Here is an 8,190-nt window from a genome sequence, read left to right as displayed (position 1 = left end):
AGGGAGCGAGATGCTAAGACCCCTTGGAGAGAGGGAGATTGTTGACCACGTCCTTAAGGTTAGAACCCTTTGCTGTGTCTGTCTGTCTGTCTCTCTCTCTCTCTCTCTCTCTCTCACTCTCTCTCACTCTCTCTCACTCTCTCTCACTCTCTCTCACTCTCTCTCACTCTCTCTCACTCTCTCTCTCTCACTCTCTCTCTCACTCTCCCTCTCTCACTCTCACTCTCACTCTCACTCTCTCTCCTGTGTGTGACCTCTCTGTCCCAGGCAGTGCATCGGACCCCAGGTCACAGGTACCACCCCCATGTGATAATGCCTGGGTGAGGGGGGTGGGGGGGGAGATGGTGGCTCATCTGCTCCGTTCTGGCACTGGGCGCTCGCCCATGGAATCCACTGGGCTCTCCAGCGAGGAGTCTCCGTTGATCTGTCATCATGCCAGGAACCGGTTCGGAGGGTGGGGGTGGCAGAACCTGCTATGGAAGGTGGGGTGGGGACAAAGTTGGCTTCTTCAGTCTGCAGTGAGGTCAGCCCTGGAGCGAAGGCGGGGAGAGAAAGGGAAGACGGAAGGAAGAGAGCCGGTGGGAGGGGGGGGGGGGTGGATGGACAAAGGGGTGAAGAGAGCAGTGGGGAGATGGAGAAAGAAGGGAGCAGTGAGTACGGATGGACAGCCAGACGCTCCCCATTCAGCTACAGGTAAAACATGCTGCCATCAGCTGCACCGCAATGGATTATGGGTAAGGCGCCCCTCCAACAACTGGCTGCAGATCCAATTCTGGGCGATATCCTGCTGGGAGCTTGGGAACAGTAAAGGAATGACCCCCCCCCCCCCCCACCCGTATCCTCTCCCCACAGATGGTAGAAGGTTTACAGCCTGCTCAGGATGGCGTGAAACCTGTGGCCAAGGTCTGGGTCACAGGGCAATTACCCATGGTCCATTGCTGTGCCGTCACCTAGCACGGCGCTCATGGCTGCTGCAAGCACTGGGCACACACACACAACACACTGCAAATACAGGCCATACGTGTGCAGAATACAGATGTGGATACCAATATATCAACTTAAAACACACAGGCACAAATAAAACACACTGGTTACTGGAAATGCCCTGTGAGCTTCGTCATTACCACACCCTCCCCATCCCACCACCTTTGGCTACTGAGCAGTGACCAAGGTGGATTTCCCAGCTCACAGAAGGACGAGGCTGGTGAGTGGGACAGAGTTCTCCGTCCTGGGCTTTACTGACCTTGCTGTTGGTGGAGGAATGGAGCAGTTGCACATGGGGGTTTATTCCCGGCTGGGGAACCTTGCCACATTCGCCCAATGAAAGGGGTAATTAATTGGCTCCAACCTCTCGCTCTGATGGTCCCACCTTGTTGTGAATCCTCAGCCCAACTTGGTGCCCCCCAGCCAACTCCCGGCCACGGATGTTGGGCTCTGCACCGAGCCCCGGCAGCCCACAGGAAGATGAGTTACTCTCACCTCTTCACCCTCCCTCGTGATTAGATCTCCATCAATACTGGGACATCACCCCTAGTCTGTCTGTTGTGATCTTGTTGACCAACCTCCCAGGTTCTGGAGCTCCATCTACTGGTCAACACCCCCACATATCCATAAGGTACAAGATCAGAATGAGGCCATTCAGCCCATCAAGTACACCCCACCATTCAATTATACTTTTCAAACCCATTCTCCGGCTTTCGCCCTATAAACCTCAACCCCCTTATCAATCAATCTCTGCCTTAAACCCACCCAGTGACCTAATCTCCAGGCAACAAATTCCACATATTCACCACAAAGAAATTCCCCCTTAGTTCTGAGACTGTGGCCTCAGATCCTACAGCCAGAGACAAGCCCTTCAGTAGAGTCAGAGGCATACAGCACGAGGCAAGACCCTTCACTGCATCTTGTCCATGGTGATTGTGTTGCCCAGTGAGTGAGTCCTCACTGCCCGTGGTTGGTCCATAGACCTCGATCCTTGTACTTATCTAGATGGTTGTTAATGCGCCCACTTCAATCTCTCGCCTGTAATCTTAAACCTGTGCCCTCTTGTGTTTTAGAACTTCCTCCTCAGGGGAAAAAAGGCTGTGTGCTTTTACCCTATCAATGCCCCTCATGATCTTGTATACCTCTATCAGGTCTCCCCTCAATCTCCTAAATTCCACTCTACACAGCCTCTCCTTGTAACTCAGGCCCATGAGTCTAGGCAACATCCCGGTAAATCTCTTCTGCACTCTTTCGAGTTTTATGACATTTTTCCTAATACAGGCTGACCAAGACTGTACCCTACAGGCTCACCTGCAACACCCCAACTCCTGTACTCAGTGCCCCGACTGCCGAAGGCAAGACTCAGCTACTAATGGAGACATCCCCTCCGCATCCACTCTATTCAGCTCTTTTCAGTATTCGGTGGGTCTCAATGAGTTCTCCCTGAATCAAACAGGAGTTGCTTTTGATAAATCCTCGCCGACTCTGCTCAGTGCTGTTCATCTCTTGGCTGCTCTGGAGAAGGAATTGGACCAGGTCACCACCCGGGCAATGCCTTGACCTGATGCCCAGTGTCTCGTTGCCCAGCTCTGACGTTAGAGCTGCTTGGAGTCAGTGGGCACTAGGTGAGTGGGCGGAGTAGAAATGGGGAGCAGATTGGGCACCACATAACATGACACTATTACAGAGTTCGGAGTTCAATTCCGGTGTCCTCTGTAAGGAGTCTGTACGCCCTCCACGTGGGGCGTGAGGGTTTTCCCCGGGTCTTCTGTTTCCCTCACACACTCCAAAGACCTACTGGGTAGGTTAAATGATATTGTAAATTAGGTGAGGGCTAAATTGGGGTTGTCAGAGGTTGCTGGTCTGTGCGGCTTGGTAGGCCAGAAGGCCCACTCTGTGCTGTACCTCTCAGAGTGGCAGACAGAGAGAGAGCAGGTCAAAGTTCAGTTACCACTGGCACTGAGGCAAGTAGGACGTGAACTACACTGTAACGAGAGAATTCGATTCTCCGAAAGGCAGCAGAAGGAGATGATTGAAAATAAAACCAACCAGAACATAAAATCCAATGAAACAACATCTATGCAACTGGAACCACGGTCAAAGAAAGAAAATACACGGCACAATTGCAATAAAATACTGGGCACACGTCATGCAATGCAGCGAGACTGTGACGTGACAGCTTTCAGATATCTTTACTGTTTGCGAAAAAAACACCACAGTTCCAGCAATGCAACTTACAAGGCGGGACCTACGAGCCTCCAGCGACACCCACGGGCCTGCTGGGCACCGGCCGAGAGGGGTGTTGAGTGCGCGTCCACTCTTGTCCCCAATACGCTTTTGTGTTTAAAGGAACAGATTGGTTTGTGTGGAGAGTGACTTTCCTCCCACCCCCCTCTCGGGCACCACCCTCGGGTTTGGGGGCTTTACCGGTGGGGTTACGTTTGTTTTTGTCCAAATGAAATTTAAACAAAGGAGGCCAGGGGCAGGAAGGAGGAAAAGAGGGAGAGAGGGAAGAAAGAAGGAGGGGCGGGGAGGAAGAGAGGGAGGGAAGGAGGAAGGGAAAGAAGGTGGGCAGGAAGAAAGGAGGGAGGGTAGGGAGGGATGGAGTGAGTAGGGGAGGGGAGAGGTGTTGGTGAAGAAGGGATAGATTCAAATAATAAAAAACAGAAAAAAGGAAAAGAAAAGTCAGCATCAGATTTTGTTTATAACACAATAGTTTTGTTTTCTAATAAAAGGGTCTATAAAGGAGAAAGTGAAAGGGGCGGGGTCCACACACAGGGTACGACACAAAGACGGAACAAGGGTAGGAGGGTGAAATCAGCTCAGCTGAAAGGTCAGGCACACAAACAACAACACAGATCCACACCAATCCCACACCGTTTGACCTCCTGGTTTCCTCACCGCCCAAAGGCTTAGCCCGCTCTACGCCAGGTGGCAAGGTCCTCTCTGTTCCACCCCGGCACGGTGTAAACCCTCCAGTGGTGAGGGTCTTCTCTGGGTGGCGGGGGGGGTGTGTGGGGTCAGAGTCCACCTTCCCCGCAGTTTGAACGTACCCTCCTCTGGGTGAGGGGCGCTGGTTTCTGATGCGAGTCACACCGGATGGATGGGAGAGCATGTGTGTGACTCTGCTCCTACTCTCACCGGGCCAGGCCTCAGCCGACAGGGGAGGTGCTGGGATGGAAGCGTTGGGCCTGAGTGGAAGGTATTGGAAGTGTAGCGGACAGTGAGGACAACCATCAGAGCTTACAGCAGGATCTGGGCCAACTTGAAAAATGGCAGATGGAATTTAATGTATAAAAGTGTGAAGTGTTGCACTTTGGAGGGATAGATGGTGATATGATTTCTTATAGTCACGTGTACCAATATACAGTGAGAAGCTTGTCTTGCGGTTTATTGCAGTAGGACACTGAGGACTGCGGTAGAACAGAGTGATCTGGGAATACAGATCCATAATTCCTTGAAAGTGGCACCACAGGTAGATAGGATCACAAAGAATTCACCCTGTAGTACGAGAAGGAGAAGATAAAATGGAGTGTATCGGTAATACAGTGGAGTAAAGGGAAATACAGGTGTGTGGAATGCACTGCCAGCCATGGTGGTAGAGGTGGATATAATAAGGTCTTTTAAGAGATCTTAAGTACATGGAGCTCAGAAAAATAGAGGGCTATGCGGTAAGGTAATTCCAGGCAGTTTCTAGAGTAGGTTACATGGTCAGCACAACGTTATGGGCCGAAGGGTCTGTAATGTGCTGTAGATTTTTAAAAAATGAGAGAAGAGATGGCAAAGTTAATTGGAAGGGAATACTGGTGGGGATGACGGCAGACAGCAATGGCTGGTAGTTATGGGGAGGTATTAATGGGGGATTAAAGAAACGGAGTATTTTGCATCAGTCTTCACTGTGGAAGACACTTTGCAGAATGCTGGAAATTCGAGAGGGTCAGGGGCAGAAGTGAGCATTCTGGCTGTTACTTGAGAGAAGGTGATTGGGAAGCTGAAAAGTGTGAATGTAGGTAAATCACCTGGATCAGATGGACCACACCCCAGGGTTCTGTAAGAGGTGGCTGAAGAAATTGTGGAGGCATCAGTAATGTTCTTTCAAAAATCATTAGATTCTCGAATAGTTCCTGAGGACTGTAAATGGCACTCCACTCTTTAAGAATGGAGGAAGGCAGAAGAAAGGAAATTATAGGCCAGTCAGCCTGTCCTTAGTAGTTGGAGAGTTGTTGGAGTCCATTATGAAGGATGAGGTTTCGAGATTCTTGGAGTACATGATAAAATAGGCCAAAGTCAGCATTGTTTTTTAAAGGGGAAATCTTGCCCCTTCTTATCAGGAAATTTTGAGGAAATAACAGGCAGAATAGACAAAGGAGAGTCGGTGGATGCTACTTACTTGGATTTTCAAAGTGCTGCACATGAGGCTGCTTAACAAAGAGCCCAAACTATTACAGGAAAGATGCTAGCATGAATAGACAATTGGCTGATGGCAGGATGCTAAGACTCAGAATATTCAGGTTGACTGACATTGACAAATGGTGTTCCACAGGGTCTGGCATTGGGACCGCTTCTTTTCACATTATGTGTCAATGACTTGGTTTTGTGGCCAAGTTTGCAGATGATCTAAAGATAGGTTGAGGGGCAGGCAATGTTGAGGAAACGGGTAGTCTGCAGAAGGATTTGGACAGGTTGGAAGATTGGGCAAAGAAGTGGCAAATGGCATATAGTGTAAGGACCTGTATGGTCATGCACTTTAGTAGAAGAAATAAATGTTTAGACTATTTTCTAAACCGGGAGAAAATTCAAAAATCTCAAGCGCTAAGGGATTCCCTAAAGGTTAATTTGCAGGTTGAGCTGGTGATAAGGAAGGCAAATGTCTTGGTTTGTCTTGTGTTTCTGTGATATCATATTGGAGGAACATTGTATCATTTCTTAATGCATGCATACTAAATGACAATAAAAGAGGACTGTGTGTCCTCATAATCTAATCTAAAATGCAATATTAGCATTCATTCTGAGGCGACTTATATATATAAGTGCAAGGACGTAATGCTGAGGCTTTATAAGGCAGTGATCAGACCGCACTTGGAGTATTGTGAGCAGTTTGGGGCTCCTTATCCACGAAAGTTTGTGCTAGCATTGGAGAAGGTCCAGAGGAGGTTTGTGAGAATGATATTGAGAATGAAAGAGTTAACATATGAGGAACATTTGATGGCTCTGGGATTTAGAAGAACGAGAGGGGAACTGATTGAAAGCTATGGAATAGTGAAAGGCCTAGACAAAGTGGATGTGGAGAGGGTGTTTCTTATAGTGGGGGAGTCTAGGACTAGAGGAAACAGCCTCAGAATAGAAGGATGTCCATTTAAAACAGAGATGAGAAGGAGTTTCCTTAGCCAGAGGGTGGTGAATCTGTGGAATTCATTACCATGGACGACCAAGTCACGGAATATATTTTAAAGCAGAGATTGGTTAGCCAGGGCATCAAAGGTTACTGGGAGGAGGTAGGAGAATGGGGTAGAGACGCATAGTAAATCAGCCATGATGGAATATAGGAGTAGACTCAATGGGCTGAGTGGCCTAATTCTGCTCCGATGTCTTATCAACTTTATTGTGTACAGTTCTGGTCACCTACCTAGGAAAGATGTAAATAAGACTGAAAGAATGCAAAGATAATCTATAAGGATGTTGCTGGAACTAGAGGATCTCAGTTATAGGGAAAGGCTGAAACTGTTAGGACTTTATTGCCTGGAGCATAGAAGAATGAGGGGAGACTTGGTAGAGATATACAGAATTATGAAGCATAGCTAGATAGAATGGAAGCAGACTTCTTCCACTGAGGTTGGGTGAGACTATAACCAGAGATCATGGGTTAAGGGTGAAAGGTGAAATGTTTAAGGGAACACGAGGGGTAACTTCTTCACCCGGAGGGTGGTGTGTGTGTGGAATGAACTGCCAGGGTGAAGGGTAGATGTGGGTTTGATTGCAACATTTAACCAAGTTTGGCTATTGTATGGACAGGAGGGGTATGGAGGGCTATGGTCCAGGTAAGGGTCAATGGGGTCTGGCAGAGAATCAGGTTGGCATGGACTGGACAGGCCAAAGGACATGTTTTTGTGTCGTAGTGCTCTGTGACTGTGTATCAAAAGAAGATTTCACAACTTGGCTTCCAAGTGAAATAGGAAAGCAGTATGGGCGGCCGGGGGGAGGGGAGGGGGGGAACGTTGGTGGAAGGAGGTGTAGACGTCACCATTGCTACTTTGGATGGTGGAAAGTGGGATTAAAATCCCGGCTTCTTTCGGGAATTCAGAACTACCTTGTGCTGGGAACTGAGCGAATGAGAGAGAAGCAGGAAATTGAAGGGTGGCAGTGTTTGGTATTTGTGCTCTGATTGTTTGAGGTAGACAAGTGATCATAGACCTGCAAAGTTGTTAAGCAGCTTTGTTGTACATTACTGAAGAAACTTGTATAAGTCTACAAATTGAACAAAGTACTTGTATACTCCTGATGAAACTGGAGTTCACTTAGAACTTGATTGTTCTACTACCAAAACAAAAAGCTTCGTGTGTCAGGTCGTTAATGGAATCTGTACCCCAATGTTAAACAATGTTTGGATAAGAGAAATAGAGGAACCCGGTCTCCATGGCAACAGCCATCACAGAGAGATTTGTTAAACCCTTTTTCATGGCGAGACTGAATGTTAATAACATTCTAATCACACCAAGCGGTTCTGAAAATATTATCTCAGAAGCTGGTGATGCCACTGAGACACAAAGAAGGCTGGGGAACTCGTCACTGGAGTGTTTGGTGAAGTTATTTCACATATTTCAAAAAAAAAAGCCTGAAGACTTTTCTTCTTCTTTGATTCGATCACAGGGCGGAAAGGGTTCTGTTACGTTAACCAGCTGGGACGAAGACCATTCTCCACCCACACCTCCTCCTTCACCACAACTTCCCACATCCTAGACCCCCTCTCCCTCACCCCCACACCCCCTATCGTCTTCCCAGTCCCACACATTTTAACATCCCACACTAGTACCCTTCAATATCCCACCCTCCTTCAAAGTCCCATCCAGTCTGACTCCACCGTTTAACATTGCTCTTTCTCTGGCTCAGCACCGGAACAAAAGGCAGAATGCCCAGTAAACTCAGTGGGTCAGGCAGCATTTGCAGAGGCTGAAGGCGCAAGTCAACATCTCAGGTCCAGACTGAGAG

At 48.3% G+C, this 8,190-nt stretch overlaps 1 protein-coding gene across 1 annotated transcript in view; it reads right to left on the bottom strand.

The window, feature by feature from the left end:
• Positions 1–285: 285 nt before the first annotated feature.
• Positions 286–8,190, bottom strand: part of LOC140184956 (CUGBP Elav-like family member 3-A) — a 102,251-nt gene continuing 94,346 nt past the window's right edge. Inside the window, exon 13 of the mRNA XM_072238200.1 lies at positions 286–530. The gene's annotated coding sequence lies outside the window, so the exon portion shown is untranslated. The remainder of the gene's footprint in view (positions 531–8,190) is intronic.

Source organism: Mobula birostris, chromosome 2 (genome assembly GCF_030028105.1).
Source record: "Mobula birostris isolate sMobBir1 chromosome 2, sMobBir1.hap1, whole genome shotgun sequence".
NCBI lineage: Eukaryota > Metazoa > Chordata > Chondrichthyes > Myliobatiformes > Myliobatidae > Mobula > Mobula birostris.
This window is presented reverse-complemented; position numbering and strand designations above follow the sequence as displayed.